The sequence below is a fragment of the Haplochromis burtoni genome, unplaced genomic scaffold, assembly GCF_018398535.1.
Source record: "Haplochromis burtoni strain Fernald_Lab_line unplaced genomic scaffold, NCSU_Asbu1 Contig_29, whole genome shotgun sequence".
Classification (NCBI taxonomy): domain Eukaryota; kingdom Metazoa; phylum Chordata; class Actinopteri; order Cichliformes; family Cichlidae; genus Haplochromis; species Haplochromis burtoni.
In genome coordinates, this window is record NW_024582390.1 from 1,355,758 (window position 1) to 1,375,163 (window position 19,406).

A 19,406-nucleotide genomic window follows, 5' to 3' on the forward strand; every position below is an offset into this window, starting at 1 on the left:
TTGTTACAATTTCTTCAGTCGAATCTATGAATACTGGCAAAGGTAACACAGTTTTACATGCATAAAATAGTATTTTTGCACCTACAAGGTGATTACCAAAAACTTGACATATCTCAGCATGGTGTGTACGGCGTGTCTTTAAAGGAAAGTGGGCAAGTAGAGGAACAAAGAAGAAATGCCAGACCTAAACCACTATCTACAGCAGACGAACAGTATACTTGTGTCCTTTAAAACTGGGGAAAAGTCCAGCAAATACCTGACACAGGACATGAGAGATCCATCTGAACCTCAAGTTGATCCATCTATTGTGTTTTTAAGGAACTGAAACAGGGAGAAAAGGCTGGGGTATTTAGGCCAAATTACACAACAACTGGACTGAAAATCGGTGGCAAAAGTTTAAACATCGAAATTGGGAAATTTTTGGTTAAAATCACCAATAGTCTTTATGGAGAAAGAAAATATTAAGAAATAAGGGTGGTTAAAGATTTTTGCACAATACTGTACTTTGACCTCCTAAGACCTGGCGTCCACATATGTGGACATCACATTTTGGGATGTCTAGACCAAAATACCTAATTTTTCTCTACAAGGGCCTGATATCCACTTACAAGGACATTATACTGCCACTGTTCTATGAACATTTAAAACGAATGTCCTCATATGTTGATCTCATTTTTCTCAGAAACCAAAATTAGGTAAAAAAAGAAAAAAAGAAAAAGAAAAAAAGAAAAGGTAATTCTTTGTTTTTACATTCATCAGGTCCCAATCAACCCAAATAGCAAAGAAAAATTAAATATGCATGCCATGAAAGAGTTCGGGTCTTAGGAAGTTAAAATATGTGTATGTTGATACTAAAGACCTTTAAACCAATAAGATAAGAAAAACTATACAGTATATTCTCTAATTATTTGGCTGTGAAGGCTGCACGGTATGGTATATAGAGACTTTGCAGTCTGTTTTCAAAATAGCAATTAGTTTCCTAAGGTGAATTTAATTTATGTGGTGTAAGAAAGCAGGCTCAGTAAGTAAGTTAGCAAATCACCAGTGTATTCATGTCTGCATTAGGAAAAGTTAAATGCAAACTGTACATCTGGTCCTTTGTATTCCTGGATAAACATGTAGTTAGCAGATTAAGGTGCACAAGCAAAGTGACTATAGCTACATTTTAATGAATATGTTTAGTGGATTTAATCGATTCTTATGTACAGAGTTAGATTGTGTCTTCACCATCTGTAATTACCAGAAAATAACATTTTGTCAAGATTTAATTTTGGTTTTTTTTTGTTGTTCTGGGTAATCCTTATCTGCCACGCAAACAAACCATTAGTCAAACCAAAGTTGTGCTTGCTGTTATTGTAGGGAGCTGTAAGCTTATATCAAGAGTTTAACATTGACAACCTGTGTGGGTTGCGTTTGATCGCAGTAGATTGATAATGGTAGAGAAACATAAGCGGATGGCAAAACCAGAAATTATTTACCAGTTTAATACCAGCAAATGCACAGAAAAGTCCTTTGTATCGGTTTAGTCTGTTGATGTGTAATAGATGATTTTGCGCTACATTTGTCATGTAAATAAATGATCTTCCCACTGTATGGTATGTGGGTGTGGAACAGATGTCGCTTCTCTGGGACTGCATATGAAGCCCAGGTATACACAGGCCCTGTGAATTGTTTTGTTAATTGCTATGCTGCAAATAAAATTAAACAACAAAAAAATTAAATAAAAAATACCTTTGTGCACATTTACCAGCCATTACCAGTGATTGAGTTGGGCAGAACAAAGAAAAACAATACTTGGATTCTTTATTAAATTTTTTAATGAATATTTAAATGAACATTTAATAGTATTCCCCCAGCCTTTCATGGCAGGTGGCCACAATCCTGGTTCTGGCAGGGTTTCTTCCTCTTAAAAAGGAGTTTTTTCTTCCCACTGTTGCCAAGTGCTTGCTTAAAGGATTTTCACTGTATTATTTTAAGGTCTCAACTTTACAATATAAAGGGTCTTGAGCCAGCTGCTGTTGCAATTTGGTGTTAAATAAATAAAATTGAATTGAAATGGTGTTTAATTGCCTTTTGCATTGAATTTTGTGGAATCACATGTTTTGTTTTGTTGTGTTGTGTTTTTTTTGTTTTGTTTTGTTGTGTTTTGTTTTAACTAAGTCCTTTGCTTTACACGACTCTCTCATGAAACATAACCAAAATAACTGAAACTGTGCTCTGCAGTGATGTGGATTAACATGACCTTGACTCTGCAAACACAGCCTATAAACATCTGTTGTGAGTCATGATCATGAGTTGGAGAAAGTCTGTAACCTCAGTTCATCCCACTCTGTGTAAGGTGTGTTTGTTCCTTGAGTGTGAAAAGGGACACGGTCTGCTGGCTGCCTGTTTGCCTGTTGTGATTATACCTGTTTTTGTTGTGTTTTATGTGCTGGACATTCTAGTAGAATGTGAGTCTTATATAACAAAGTCATTATTATCATTATTGTTGTTGGAATAATTAATAGTTTCCCTAGTATTTATTTTCTCTGCCCTTTGTCTCACTTAGACTTTTGTTCCTTAGTCCCACTGTGTTTCTTTGTTCATTGTTGGTGTTGACTGTGTTTGTTTCTTTGGGTCTTTTCATGTTTTACTTTGAAGGGTAATTTTCCTGCATGGTCCGTTTCTTGATCATTTTCACCTGTCATTGATTGCATGTTCACATCTCACCCTCTTCTGTGTCTAATCTGTAATCACATCATTAGATACACGCAAGTACCTGGTTGGGCCTTTTTTGCCTTCAGAACTCCCTCAATTCTTCAAGGCATAGATTCAACAAGGTACTGGAAACATTCCTCTGAGATTTTAGTCCATATTGACATGATAACATCACACAGCCATCAGAAGTTGGGTAGGTATACTGTGGTCATAATACTGTGGTTTGCTGGGCTTGGTCGGCAATAATATTCAGGTAGGCTATGTGTAAATGATACTCACTTAATTAAGGGGTCCAAAGAGTGCAGAGAAAACATACCTGACAACATCACACCGCCATCATTAGCCTGAAACTTTGATGCCAGGCAGGATGGATCCATGCATTCATCTTGTTTATGCCAAATTCTGACCTATTAGCTGACAGGAGTGGCAACTGGTGTGGTCTTCTGCTGATTCGGTTTGCTGTGTGGTCAGCAATGCTCTTCTGCACACCTTGGTGTAACTTGGGATTATTTGAATCACTGTTTACTTATCAGTTCAAAGCAATCAGACCATTCTTCTCTGACTTTAAGATAGCGTTTTCACTCAGAAAAATGCCAATCGCTGGATATTTTCTCTCTTTTCGATCATTCTCACTTGAGATGGTTGTGTGAGAAAATGATATACTCAACGTCTTGGCAACAGCAACACCACATTCAAGATGACTTGAATTAACGATGTTCTTTGGATTTATTCTCTATCTCACCTGTGTTTTGAATTCCTGTTTACTTTATGGGCTTTGGGGGTTTTTTGGGTTTTTTTGGGGTTTTTTTTAGGTCTTTGGTTACTTACCGGTTGGTTTACTAAGCCAAATCCTCTATGCCATATCATATCACATACACTGTAGTCCAGTAGTATTGTAGACTCCAGATGACAGCTTACAGAACGTTTGGACTGAACCCAAACCACCAACCTTTTTATTACATTCAGCACTTCCAGTAATGATTTTGTTGTTTCTGCAGTACCACATTAACTTGGTATTTGAGTATTGGTTGGACAGGATGAGGCATCTAAAGACATCAACTTGGACTTGATGACTTGCATTCTTGCAGTGTATTTGCAGCAATAGACACTAAAACCCTCTTTATTGTTGCATCAATTCTCACTTTATGAAAGAGGAATACTGATGAACTTAGGTGCCATTTTTAAGCAGACTGATCTATTCCTGTTTCCCTTCAGGCCTATTACACAAATGAAATTAAAATGATTAGCTTTTGAAACATTATCCACTGGCCCTCATTTTTGGTATTTCATTCACGCTCTTTGTGTACTACAAAATTTCCCACCATCCCACTTTTAACTCTTTAAACTCAGACTGGCACTCAGGTTTGTGTTCAGTGTTGATTTAGGCTGAAACTGCTTCTTATGCACTTTTGAGGTAAAGACCAAAGGGGCATTGGTGTTGGAGCTATCCATACTTTCTTACTTTGCGCTCTCCTGACGCCTTTAAGCGGCTGCCCTTCAACTGTAACATTTTATTTGAAAGTGAAATAGGTCCTCTAAAGAGATCAGACCACTTCTGCATGCTCTTCCCACATGAATTTCAATGAACTGCTGCACTTAAGCGGTTCAGCTCCACAGCCTCCTCCCTCACAAACTAAGTGAGCCCAGGAAAAACAAGCCTTGCAATTGGAGTAATTTTGTAAAAGGACGAATCGCATCACACTGTGACAGTAAGTGAGAAAGAGAATTATAAAATGAGACGCTCAAAATGAAATGCCAGCTTCCTTTTATTTTAGCGACAACAGCTGTACAGTTTGTTGTTTTGCTCCCACTGTGCTGTATGTGGCGTATGACAGATTTCTATTAGTAACCCTGTGTCTCGCTCTGAGCTCATTACGTGGCCAGATGGGAACAACAATCACCTCCTTCCATCCCCACAGCTGTGACAAGGTCCTGACACGTCCACAGAAATAAGATTCACACAGTGGGTAGCATGCAGTCCTGTGTTTCTGTGCTGCGTTTCATCATGAAGGAGGGTGATTGCTTATGTTCTATCAAGTTGATGAGAAACATTGATTTGATGGTTTAGTCTCATATGTCCAATTGAAATTTTAACCTTTGTACCATCAAATGCCATCAGTAAGGTCTGCTGCTGGCTGAATGATGAACAGATATGCGTCTGCCCTATACTCACTCAACACGGTAACGATGTACTGATCCCTAAATCAATATGCCACATGGTTGTTTGTGTAAGATGGACCTACTTTGGCTTGAAGGATTCACTGTTTATATCTAGATATGTAGCACCCTGGGATTTTCCCCCTTATGTTGCGAGTATTCCTACAAATCTGTTTGCATTAACCTAACTTGGAAGAAAATTGTCTGACTCATTTAGGTTTCTCAAGCAGTCCCAGAGAAACTCCTGAGTATTTGTCCACTTAAATTTCATCTTAAAGTAAAGGCTTTTTATATCTCGGCCTGAAAACTTCACTGACCCTTGACTGAATTCTGAGAACTTCTTCCTGCAGGGCATAAGAGTCTCTGCCACGAACAATTTCTTTGACAGACTTTGAAGGTCCTTGCTTGAAGCTGGTTACCATACTAATGCTAAGGGCTTCTCTGGTACAATACAGGTCATTTCAGCGTCTCAGCAGACCCTCAGTCCCTGTGTGAGCTGGAAAAAGGAAAGAAAAAACCCACTTATCATCCTCCCTGGCAGATTTCTGTTAATCTCTCCTCTTCCATGAGAGACGCAGTGGATTTGAAGCCACTGCATGCTGAAGATTAATCTCCATTAGGACATCTTAAGCGTAGAAGTCATATTTAAGCCCCATTAAAGAAGAATTCCATTTATTTTGTTTCTTTCTTCTTTTTTTTTTCTTTTTTTTTTTTTACCAAAGGCTTACCAACCTCAAAGCTGAGGCCCAAATCACTTTGGTCTAATTATTGAGCAAAAAACGTATGAAATCCCAGTTTATCTTTGTCTTTGTGCCTTTAAGACATTTTTTCAAAAATGACAAATATCTTTATTTACGGTACTTTGCTTTTCTCTTTTTTTTCCACCTCTTTTTGGTTGCTTAATGCATGGCTGTAGCTAATTATTGATAGATCTACAAATAATTGTTTGATCAATTGCCAGAGCTGAAGGCAACATCTTAAAATGTCTGGGGTTTTTATTTGTATTTTTTTCATCAAAAGAGACGCCATTTGTTCCACGAAGTGCTTGAAAAACTATTTAAAACGATTAATTTTGAACAAAAAAGAAAAACCGCTCTTCTGAAGAAATAAATGTCAGCTGTTCAGATATCCGATGTATTTGCAGTGATAAATCGCCATAGTAAATATTTCTTAAGACGCTGTATTGAGAAACATTTGATAATGTGGATATTTTCACACACAAACTGAAGCTTGTGAGTATAAAACACATTAATATCCAACACCCAACAGCAGAGGCTGGTGCTCTGAGTTTTTTCAATAGTAGGAAAGCTCTATGTCTTCAGTATGCTGGTTGAATGCTTATCAGCTCTCCCAGGCCTAAAACTTTCCCGTAAGCAATACAGCAATTGAATACAGAATAGGACAATTTTTGCTGGCATATTTGTTATGGCCTATAATATCAAGTGCTGTTATGAGCAAGAATTAGAAAAACAATTTATCTCACTCTTTCGGCAGACTGTGGTTATGGGTGGCAGCTCTGCTTTTGAGTGACACAGTTTCAATCAACCTTCTCCCATTTCTTTTTCTTTCTGCTTTATGACAGTCATAACTGTCTTCATACTGTATGCTGTATGTGCAGCAGTCTAGCTGAGAGATAGTTGGCTCTCAATAAAGATTTAACAGAATAAATTGAAAATAATGTAAGCCAGAAGAGAGTTTTAGGGAGCGTGTCAACAGTCAGTCTCGTACGTAGACAGACAGCATTGGTGATTAACTGTCAGTCTATTTAAAAAAACAAACAAACAAAGAAACAGGAGGGAGCAGCTTTCTCTTTTCTCATGGCAGGCGTCTGCAACAGTCAGAGGAAACCAGTATGCAGGAAGTCATCTGCATCTAAATAAAGACCGCCAATGGCTTTGTCAGAGTCCATTAAGCAAATTGCCATGTTTGATGAATGCATCTACCATCTCTTTTTGTACCACCCATTCGTACCAATCAGCCAGAAGCAAAAATGACTTTTGTTTGCTTTCCTAAACAGGGAGGAGACCCTGTGAAAAAAGAGTCGCCTGAAATATCATTTTGATGCAAATTATGATCGATTTGTACGTTGTATGACGCGTGAGATGAGTTGCCTCATATCAGGTGTGCAATGAAATTCACTCACTCAAGGCTACTGAGACCTATCGTGATTAAAAATTGGAAATTGATGATCACTTTTTGCATGGATGCTAAATGAGACAATTATTACTTTCCCTTATTTAATTATTTATCCTCTGTGTCAGTTTGCACAAACAGCTAATTTTCCTCTGAGTGCTTAACGTCGTAACTTGAATGCAGCTATTTGGGTTTTGTTTTTTTTCTCGTTCTCCTCACGATTAAGGTGCTTGATTGTTCTTGCGACTCTGTGGCATCATTAGCGCCAGGTCTGGGTTATCAGTCAAAGCTGAAACAGCTTCGGGTTAATAGCTGCACTCACTCAGTCTACTTATTCATCTCTGCTGCTTCCAGAAAGCCTCATTTCCTCGATCTGCAGCTCACTTTCCTACTTTCTGTCTTTTTCCAGCACTGAAAACAGTAATGAGAATCCTTTACATGAATCAGGGGTTTCTAATAGTCTTTTTACTTTCAGTTATATAATTTTTACCAAAATAAGGAAAAAAATAATAGTCCCTCTGTACCTTATAATCTCTGATATTGTGAAATATATGTTAATAGTTATTGCACTGTGACAAAACATCGCACAGCAATAGTAGGGCTGAAATGACTAGTTGATTATCAGCAGCTGATAGTATATTGAATTATAGTAAATTGAATGCCTTTTCACCGCTGGTCAGAAAAACATTGCATTTGACAACATCATTAAAGAAAATTATTTGCTAAATAGGAGAATAAAGAAGCATTAAAAATCATATGTTTGCACGATAAAATATATGGACGAAACCACTGAGCCACACCTCTGTCTTGGAATTTGAGTGTTTTCAGTCCCATTGCCATAGGAGTATGAAATATGAAATCAAGTGTCTAGCCATGCAGTCTGCCTTCACAAACATTTGCAAAAGAATGGGTAGCTATATAGAGCTCGTTTTATTCACGTCGGAGAGTCAGCAAGTCATTTTATGAAATGTCTACGCTCCTAGATCTTCCACAATCAACTACAGGTGGTATTATTGCAAAGTGGGTGTGTTTAGGGACTGCAGCAACTCGGTCAACAAGTGCCACTCGTCAAGTGCTGAGGCACGTAAAAGTTACAGACTTTCTGCTAACTCAATAACTGGAGATGTACAAACCTCCTCTGGCATTAAAATCAGCACTAAATGTGTGCAGCAGGAGCTTCATAGCAAGAGTTTCCAGCTTCATGATAGAATAATAACAAGCACCAGATGGATAGGTGTAAGCATGCTGCCACCGGCCCCGGAGCAGTGAGATCATGTTCTGTGGAGTGATAAGTCTCACTTCTCTATTTGGCAGTTTCATGGATGAGTCTGCATTTGGCAAATGCTAGGAGAGCATTACCTGCATGACTGTTGTGTCAACTGTAATGTTTGGCACAGGTGGGATAATGCCATGGGGTTGTTTTCCGGGGCTGGCAGAAAAAGAAGTTTGGTGCAGGAGGACTTGACTGGCAGAGCTCTGATCTCACCTCTGAGGTGAATTAGAATGGAAACATCAGTATCCGTCCTCACAAATGCTCTTCTGGATGAAGGGCAAAAATTCCCACAGGTGCACTCTAAAATCTTGCCTGTAGATTTAGAATGGGATGTCATAAAAGCTCCTGTAGGTTTAATGTCTCCATGTGTATGAAGAAAACACACAAAAGTGTCTGAATATTTTTCTTGCAAATCTGAGGTCAAGCTTAAAGCTATGCACAGCATCATCAAGGAAAAACACAAGAAGCACAGAGTTGTGAAATTTAAATCCAAGTGTTACATCCTGAAGCTACAGATTCATCTTTGCTCATCTCACCTCCAAAGGTGCCATCAACATCCCAATACACAGACACACAAGAGACTATCAAGACCTCCAGGAGTCTGGCCAACATTATATCTCACATGTGCCTTCAATACTGATAATTCAATGTGATACCTTCTCCTGGTTGGAGGACAAAAAGCCCTACGGCGGCAGCAGAGGAAGAGAATAAGAAAAAAAGAAGTCGTCAAATCAGGCCAATTAAGTGGATTACGAGTTATCTGCAGCACGGCGTGTAATTGGTTTTGTGTTATCGTTGTAATGTCAGATAGGTACTAATTGAAAAGCCAGTTTATTAGTGGGCTGACAGTCTGCAGAGGGTTGGGCTATGGTTTTAAAGGTCTTGTTTCAGATAGCCTCCCAAATGATTATAGATAATAGGCTGCTTCTACTGAAGCTTGTGGTGCTCTGAGATCCAATCCCCCTTCCTGTTTTCTGCTGACTTCATTCTCCTTTCGCTCCAAGTCTCATGAGCATATAATTTAATTTTGTGGTAATAACGTGTTTTATTCCGATGTTAAGATTTTATTTGCAGTATCATGCACTTCTGGGTTTTTATTGTGCTCTTACAGTAGCAGTGTGCTTACAGTACTGTACTTGGCAAAAGCAATATGTCTGACGCTACTGTGAGTCATGAAGCAAAACACCAGAGTCTCTGCAGTCTTATTTTGTGGGATTTCTGTACAAGCTAGAGGGTAGTGTCTCGATGCAACCACAGCATCCGAAAAACAAATGTGTTCGTTCATACAGACAGTGCAGACTTCAAACACTATAATGTGGTTGCCAAGGCTTCAGATTTTTGGCATACAGGTCTAACATGGCAGCAACTGATTTACGACTGCCAGACCTATTTGGCAATGACCAGGGCAGGAGAATAAAAGATGAAAAATGCCTCTGTCTAAACTCAAATCACATAATCCTAAAATCTCAGATAGGGCAGCAACAATTGTGAGCTGGGACTGAAAAAAGCCTCTGCGGAGGCTGAAGATAAAGAGTACCTGCACAACTCTTTGTCAAACCACAGAAACGTCTTTTTTGTAAAGAATGACTGGATGTGGTTGGACACACTTACAGGGATTTCTCAGAAGTTGTGAAACCTAATAGTGAAGGTTCTCCATCGAGTCCTACGATTCTGCAAATGGCACAAAATGAGCTGTGAAAATGGAGCATGAAGCTAGGATCTTTGGCATTCAAATGGAGAGAGAGCTGAGGTGTTCAAACTCCAGCTATGCTCTGTCTTTCATGTCTCGTATCTGCAAACCTCTGAGTGCTGTTGCAGGAACTGAGTGTATAGTGACCAAAGAAAATGATATACCCCAACAATTATCTGCTGTCGACACAGTCTGACAAAAAACAGGACTGTTTGGATGGTAGTGCCCACTTTAAGCACGCAGGCTGCTGAGCACTGTAGCACTCCTGCTGCTGGCTCAGTTTTCAGCGTTGATGGGTGCAGATGGGCTGCTTGCAATTCGGCTGTAAGGACAAGAAATGCCATGGAGGCTGCTGATGCATGCAGCTAGCAAGCATGCATTATTCAAAGACTGAATGCAGAAAAAGAAAAAAAAAGTGATGTCTGTCTCATAGTTGGCGGATGGACTGCCACAACGAGTTCTCATAGTCAGCCGTTTCCTCAACAGTGCTCAATCAGCAAAAAGAAAGCTTTCGTTGAAATGGTATCCTTAAAAAACAAACACTAGGCTGGGATAGTGATGCAGCCAGTTTCTGTTCACCTCAGAGCAGAGAGCATCTATTCAAAACATCAGCAGTAAGTGTCAACTACCATTTAGGGTGTATATGTGGAAAAGGAAGGTTATTGAATTAGCTTTGTCTGTAAAGTGAATTGGAATTGATTGTCACATTCACTTTGATTCTGCCGGGCATGCTTTTATCACCAAACAGTGCTTGCAGCAAACCAAGCATCTGTAGGCTGAGCTAATCTTCTTTGCTTCAGTGCTGAAAGCGACCCTCCACTCCATAGTGCCACAATCACAATAAGACTGGTTTCAATAGTGACATCCGAAGATGAAGGGATATGGCTGAATCCATTTAAGAGCCCACGGGGCCTTGTGATTTCAGCTTTCTGCTTCTAATAGATTCAGTTTCAGTCTGAATTGATTCAAGATGCTAAAGAAGCTTTCTGGCAGGTGATGCTAATCCAGAGCATAAAATGCATCAAGCACAACCCAGCTTGCCTCTGTGTTATTTCATGTGTCTGCTGGTGGAGAAATGAAACACCCCATGCAGATAAAAAGGAGCAGTGAATAGCCAGACATCCAGTATATTAATTTCAACAATGTAGGGTTTCATATTTAGGAAGATTTCACTTTTCTAGCATCTCCAAATGCATCTGCATATCACTTTAATGCATACCAGCTGGTATTTGCTATGTGATTATTAGGACCAAAGGGGTTACTATTGGCAGTTAGGGGACTGAAATGTCAAAACCACAGGTAGATAAAAAGAGGAGGACAGTCAAGCCCCTCAGATGCTGAATGTCTTCACTAGCTTTTTTGTAATTCCATCTGTCTGCCATTTACTGCTGGGCAGGTAGTGCACATCAGGTTTAATTGAGCTTTTTTTTTTCCTGTGACACAGCTGTCTGCTTTGGGAAACGAGGTGGTGCTGTGACAATGAGCCACAACAGCAAAGTTGCAGGCTGTAAAACTCTGAGAGAGCTGCAGGGAACTGCAGAGTCGGATGATAATTCTCAGTGGAATCGTCACTTCCAGTGAAATCCTTCACATTACATACAATGCAATCATTTCACCCACTGTTAATATAGAATATCTATCAGAGCAGCTTTAAGGCTGTGTTAGATTATATAAGGTGTTGCCAGAACAATGACTCCACTAAACACTGCGTAACCCTACATCAAGGTTGCACATTTATAAAGAATATGGACTTTTATCAGGCAGTATAATGTCTAACAGACAGTTTTAGGGCATCACAGGTTAATATAGAGCTCATTTGTTCTGAAATAGGTCTTGTTTAACGATCTATCTCACAGAGCAAAGAGCTTTTATCCTGGCAATGAAACATAGTATTAAAGGTTTAGTCAGGTATCGCTGCAGCAGATGCTGAACTAAAAATGCTGCGTAGCTTTATGATGTGACAGAATTTTTGACCTTGTTGTTTCTCAGTGTACCAACATTTTGCTTTTGTGTATGCTTGTGCCTCTGTTTCTGTCTCACAAATAACATAAAATAACAAAGAAATCTGACAAAATTCTGCAAAATCCTAATCCATGACTTTCAACAGGTTATTAGAGTAGATTTATTTAATTTATTAATAACAAATATAATCTTAATCAATAATGAATTAATCTTATCGATTGTAACCTACAAATGAGAATACAAAATATTAGGAAAACGTTTAAGGGCAATCCAGTCTAGTTAAGTAAAATCACTTAAGCTTTATGAACTCACCAACACAAACTGAGGATACAGATGCTTAAGAAGAATTTAGGGTAGAGCTGTTGCATTTCTTTGCTTTAGATTTTACATGTGTACCTAATAACTATTATTTTCTCTGGCAATAATGTATAGCAAGTGTGACATTTAAATTTCCTGTAGTTATTACTATTACATTTACGCCCTCAACACCTTTTTCAAATTGTTTATTTGACCTGCTTGTTTGAACACTCTGGGACTCGTGAGATTAATACCTCAGTGTTAAATCTATGCTGTATTGTAGCTGCAAACCCTTCTGAAACCCTATGTCGTAACTGTGGACAGTGTAAAAGATGGACGTAGCTTCTGGGTCTGAAAACTAAATCCAGTGTGTAAGTGCTTTAAACTTGGATTCTTTTTAAAAGGGGCAACACATGGTGGAACCTGTGGTTGCAAAAAAAAAAAACCCTCCGGTCCTACAGAAGTGGGGGGGAAAAGTCCTCTGCTGAGCTGGGATCTATGTAAAAAATTTCCTGCTGAGTTTACAGTCTTATACATTCATTTTCAGCCATAATGTGTAAAACACGAGGAGCGTTTTTGTACATTTTGGTCACTCTAAGTGTCAGAAAGGAGGTGGTTCACAGTTATATCTGTCCCCATCGTCACATCAAGTCTCCATACACTCAGATGCTGATGGTAAAAATGTTCTCATGGTGTCACAAACTAGGGGGAGGTGTCTGGATAACTACATCCACCATTAATTGTATTGAATCATTTAAAAGTTCAATATTCTTTCTTGATCTCTTCTTGTTGTTAACTGTCTGCCCAGCTTTTGCTCCTGTAGTGGTGTTGTGCATTGTGGGTTTCAGAGCTTTTTTGTCTGCAAACAGCTTCCTGCTGCAGCCAAGTATTGAACCAAACAGTAAAGTTGTGACATCCAATTAAGCTGAAACTCTTTATCAAGCTTCGCCAGGTAATAATTCTCTGTACAAACAACCCTGTTCACACTTTAACAAGGCTGATTATTGTCGCTCTTAAGTAGACATGGCCTCTCCTGTGTCTCTGTCTCAGTGAGGAAAAAACCCCACAGACTTTCTCTTAGTGAAAAAGTTAGATTGTTCATTAGTTTAGTGGCTCCATAGCAGGTGGTACCATCACCTTGGGGGTTGTGTCATGATCAAAATCCAACAAATCAAACCTGCTGTGTTGAACCTCTTGCAAATAAGGGAGTAAATGAAAGCAGCTCTATATTGTTCATTAGTTTCTATTAGTGGGTAAAAGTAAAATAACCACATCACATCAGTGTTTAACAGCCTGTCCATCAGCAGTGTAGCATGAAACTAAGAATAAGTGTTGCAGTGGCTGTGGGTTGGGTTTGATGCTCTTCCTGAACAACCTCCCCACATTTGATGCAAATGTAAGCATTTTTGTGCCTAACAATTATTATTTTAATGATTAAATAGACACAGTAGACATCCAACTTGTGTTAAAGTTGTCTCATTTCACATCCTGCTTCAACAAAACACCCCGTGTTTATTCAAAACGCTCTGAAAGCACCAATTCAATGAGGATTTAATGTTAATGTGTATTTGTGCTCTCTGAGGCTACAAGCTCTGTTTGGAAGATTACTGACTGACTATTTATTATCACACAGAATGACAATCAAGCCTTTTCAAAAAACATCTCTAGCTGATTGTCTGAATATCACTGAATATGGTCTGTCTAAAGAGCTTGTCCCTCTTGAGCCCAGCATGCTTCCTGCCTGCCCTTCCTCCTCTCCCCTCCTCCGCTCCCACCATCACATCCGCCTCCAGCGCTCTGAACTCTACATCCCTGAAAGTTCAAGGGAAAATCAGCCGCCATCAATCACTAATGCAAATGAGGAGAGCAAGCTCTCTGGAGCAGCTTAGCCTGTTGAACATCACACAGCAACAATTAAAACCCCTGAAAGCAAATCATCTTCAGTAGACCACTAAATGAAAAGAGCCTTCCTTTCAAGAGTGCTCAATAGTGGCAGGATTTTCAAAGGCTCTTGCCCATGTGTGCAGTTTAATGATGAAAGTCAGGATGGGGGGCTGTGACGGAGGGAGACTGCACTCTGTTCGGCAAGGTTGTTACCATGACATTCGGTGCAACATCAGACTCAAGAGGATCCTATAACATGCTATTACAAAGGGTCATTCTTATTTAGATATTCACATGCTTTCCTGCTCCTCCTGGATCCTACCAAACTGTTTCAGCGTGCCACACATAACCCAAAACTTTACTAATTAAGAGAAGTACCTGTAAGGACAATTAGATTTCAGTGTTTTAAGTCTGGTAATTTCTTTAAGTGTTTGACCTTTCTGCCTTTGCAGGGAAGTTTGAGAGCAAGGTAAAACACTCCTCACAGGACTCTGGCCGTAACTAAGTAATTAAAAAGTGCTCCACTAGGCTCTAACCTTATTATTCCAGCCTTTGAGAAATATCTTCAGATGTTCTTAAGCACTCCTCAATGGATCTCGGTGAGAAAGCCTATTGCAAAGGAGGGGTCTGAATATATTTTACCTTGTACTCTGTGACATTTTGAAATCTAAAAGTCATTCTTATTAAGAAGAGCTTTGCTTTGCATCCTGAATAGCGGCTTTGTTCTCCCTAGCTCCAGGGAGCAGCATGTTTTTCATGCTGACTTCCACTCACTGAACCACACATGATGCACAACACATAATTACCATACACAACATGTTGACTGTGTTGTCTGGGGGGGAAAACAACGCTCTAAAACTGCGTCCAGACAGCGAGCAATTAGCTTGTCAAGCACCTCTTTGAAGCTGACATTTGGTCAGTGGACTCCAGGCTCCAGTTGCCTAGGTAACTCTAAAATGTGTTTACTACCATGTCACAAGTCAATCAGCAGTATCATGCGGTCTCATTGGTAGTTGCTTCAATCACTGGCTTAGAAGTTGAGAACAATTTGCACTGCTAGCATTTTTTTCCCCCCCCGCCCAAGTTACTTGAAGTCACTTGACTTTCAATGAAATAATGATACAGCCACTCATAGAGACAACAATACAATAAAAACTGCAGTTCATTTTGAAGCAGGTGAAGGTTCTAGCTTCACGGTGCCCCTTGAAGCATGCCTCAAAAGCAATTCCGCCCTCATAAACGCCTATGCTAAAATTTCCAACTTTCCAGCGTTACAAAACATGTTTACAGCCTGGTACAAAAACTGTTTTTAACCTATCCAGTCTTCAAGTGATGACGTATGAACCCTGCTTATGGGGCCAAACCACTCTACGCGTTTATTAAGGCTGTTGTGTTTAGAAAATGTTTTAATGCTTTATATCTTGTTTTATTTAATCTGAACAAGCTGTCATGAAAGCTTTGACTGGCAGCTGCAGTCACAGAGAAGCTTGCATAGCTCTGTTTGGGAATGGCAAATATGACAGGGACACTGCATTAACTTTCTAAAACCACGATCGACTGTTTCAGACTGACAGCGTGAGGTGTTCCGCAGTAAACTGACTCACCGCCACACTTTTTCGGTAAGTCAAATGTTTGTTTGTTACGTGTCTGCAGGCGGCATGATTTCTTTCCCTCTCCTTTTGTTTGCTATTTCCTCAGGTACACAGACTGCAGGCTGGTGTCAATTTGTGGATCTCCAGCTAATTAGAGGAAGGGGGCTTTGATTGGACAAACTATGAGTGCACACCTTGATAAGGAAACTCACCTGTGGCTAGGGTGGCTCTCTCTTCCTTGCGTAGAATTGTTTGGCACATGTGTAGAGTGCCTCTGGTGTATTTCTTTTTTTTTGAAGGTTGTGGTGGGAGTAAAGAGGACTAGGCAAGTCTGGGGAACCCATACACTTACTCACATAGAATCTTTTCTTTTAGAAACACTAGGTAAGTAGGTTGGTGCCACCCATGTAATTTTGAGCTTGTTTTGAGTTGAGGATTAGGGTCCCCCCCCCTTTTTTTTTTTTGGCACAACCTAACTGTCCCTTTCTCCCCCACATTTGTTGTATGAATTTGGGTTATTGTTTTTGTGAGAAAGCTGCCATTTAACTTCTTTCTGTTTATAAACAGAAGAAAGAAGAAGAGAAATAACAAGTTAACATAAACCAGTGACACACTCCAGGGCCTGATCAACCCTGGCAGGGCCTCCTTGGACGAGGGTGTCTAGTGATAATGGTCGAAACACCCAATGAATCCAAGGTCCACTACTGACTATGTGTCCCAAACTGGTAAAGTGTCTTGTCTGCTTTTCCTCATAACGGCCATCCTTCAAGATTTTCTCCATTTAAAGCAATGCATTATCAGGGACTGTAACATCTAGTCCTTTTTACTGAATCGTTTATAACTCTTGTACCAGGTTTCTGGAGTTGTTGTGTTACCCCCTCCTGCCCTCGAGGAGGCATAACAGTGTTCGTAAGCTAATCAGTAACCGATGTTTTTAGCTAGCTAGTTTAGATGAGCTGTTGGGGAAAGCCGTGTTTGTTAGCTAATCTGTACACATGAATGAATTTACCCCAAATTTAAAAAATAAATAAATAAAGTATTCTGAGCTGTTGATTAAAATCAGTCCTATAGTTCAGGCATTAGTTCTGCTGCTTCGACTGAATGTGCATTACTCCATATAGCTTACATCCTTTGAGAGAAATACTATGAAGCATACATATATGGTGTCCAGTACTGAGGCAGCAGTTTAAACCTCCATACGCTTCTGTTTTCCTGCAGATGACCACTGTGCAGTAGCACAACTGAACCAGGACTGGAAACCTGCCCTATCATCTCATCTCAAAGGTAAATATTCTACTAGATAATCTCTTAGTATATCAGACCCCTCCCCCCCTTTTTTTTTTTTTTTTTTTTTTTTTGTAAAAGCTCACATCAGAACTATATAACTGAAAAATGTAAGGGCAAATCTTCAGAACCTGAAGTGGGTGAGGACAGGGAAGAATCAGTTTTATTTCACATTTGAAGAATAAATTTCACATTTTCAGTCTGTGATGAGTCTTTCCTTTGTGATTACAGGAGTTGCCCTCAGATTCAGACCTCAGCATCACCCAGTGACAACAGACCAATCAGCTTATATGTTCACTCTTTGTAGTAACTCCAAAATTAAACGGTGCAAAGGCTAAATTACTATATGATGTACTGTCAGTGGATGCTGCAGCTGTTTTATTGATAAAGTTAAAGACGAAAAGTTAAAAGGTTTAATCATCCACATAACTGGTGTCACTATATAGGAGCATAAACAGAACCTTGGGGATTAATAAAGCTCCTGATCTCAGACCTGCACAGCTTCTGCTTTTAACACTGAATGTAGAGTCCATTATATTTTCTATCAATAAAACCCGATGTAAGGTCAAAGGTTTAAAATTAACATTGAACTAATATAATTTAATCCAGACTTCTATCACAGAGTGTTTTATTTACCATAAGATATTCAGAGTCATTCATATTTGAGTAAACTGAGAGGATAATATAACTTTTGGCAGGACTGAATATAACATCATTATGTAAAGTTCCAGGCCCTCTGTCCTTTATCTGAGGATGGTGTGACTACTTCTGACATTACACAAAGCAAAGGCCTCTGTCACACTGTTCATGAAGTGCTGGGTTTGTCCATCTTCTTGGGCGGCCTTCAGTGGAGGTCTGGTGAAGACATACCTCATATGAGCTGTTCGCACTAAAGTAAAAAATACCATCACTTATGCGGATACCCCTTTGGCGCCAGCTGCAAGGCTGGAGCTGAACAAAAACACCCTGATAACGACTGTGTTTAGTCTGTTCCTTCCCATTCCATGCAAGGCCACCTGGGTTGGCTGGAAGACTGTTTACTTAGCCTGGCAGGGCGAAGGACACTGTCTCAGCTGAACTCTGGACACACACACACACACACACACACACACACACACACACACACACACACACAACACACACACACACACACTGACTAACACACACACACACACACACACTGATATGCACACACTGATCCCCCCTCCCTTTCCAAACTCCTTCGATGCTTGTGCCCTACCAGGGAACATGGCAGTCGACTGGACCAGCACAGATGCTGCAGGACCGGATGCGCTGTCTACACCGGCTCTCTCTTACTCTTTACCCGCCCATGTTGCTTGTCTTGTGTTTCTATGGTGTAGTCATGTGCTTTTTGTGCTGAGGTGTTTTTTCTGTTATCAAACTGTTCTCCCACTAGGAGCTCAGTCTGAGTGGAGTTTTTTTTCTCCTCCTCTTACCTCATGTAGTGTATTTTCGTTGGTTTTTTTCCTATCAGCCTACCTTTCTGACATGTCTCCCCAATGTGATGTTTGTGTAAAGTTGGTCAGAAGGTGCCTTTGTAAGTGCGCATGCGCCATTAGCGTGCTGCCTGCTGTAACCCTAATTTCCTTCGGGATTAATAAAGTATTCTGATTCTGATTTGAGGGAGGTGTTGGTGAAAATTATGAGTCCTGCTTGATCTCTGTGATGAGCATCAGTCCTCATGACGTTTCTGAAATGCTGTGTCTCTCAGTGGATCAACAGAACATCTGGGAAAAGAGCGATGTGATGAAAGGAAGGGAGAAAGTTTCCCCAAAACTCTGGACCCAGTTTCCAGATAATTCTGATATTAACAGTAACTCTGGGCCTCTGTGGAGTGCGCAACTGACACCATCTCTGCCTAAAATAGGATAAGAAAAACTAAAATGTGTTAAATCATTCAAACAATGACTACAATAACAATGCAGGTTTGTAGCATTGCTAATTAGCTAGCAACAAGCCTCTAACACAGTCCATATGCTAACGGCTAATCTAACTAACGAATTAACAACAGGAGCTACAGAGTGATGTCACATGCTGTAGAACTATAGAAGCTGTGTCTTTTTGAATATACAGCCCCGTGGTTGTAGTTACCTTCATTTCAGGAGAAAACTGGAGCAGTGGGTGGACTCTGGCTCCAAAAGTATAACATGGCAGCTCCAAGTAAAGAGAAATTTTAGCTTCATTTTTGTAGAATAGGAGGGAGCGGAGCCAGGTCCTCCATGTTTTTACAGTCATTGTTCAAAACCAAAAAGTGTTGTCACAGTGTCTGTGCTCCAGCTTGGACTCTGGAATACCAGCAGATATTGGGAAAGTGGAAATGTTCCATCTCAAACATTTCCCCATCACCTTGACATAAAGATCTCAAAATCAGGGAAAACATTTGACAGCTGAATCAAACATAACATAAATAGTTAAA

General features: G+C 39.9%; 1 long non-coding RNA gene across 1 annotated transcript; it reads left to right on the plus strand.

The window, feature by feature from the left end:
* Positions 1-812: 812 nt before the first annotated feature.
* LOC106633108 lies at positions 813-17,994 on the plus strand. The gene is made up of 4 exons (XR_006054223.1): positions 813-4,406; positions 15,660-15,712; positions 16,904-16,969; positions 17,201-17,994. It is a non-coding gene; the product is annotated as an uncharacterized LOC106633108 (long non-coding RNA).
* The last annotated feature ends 1,412 nt before the right edge of the window (positions 17,995-19,406 follow it).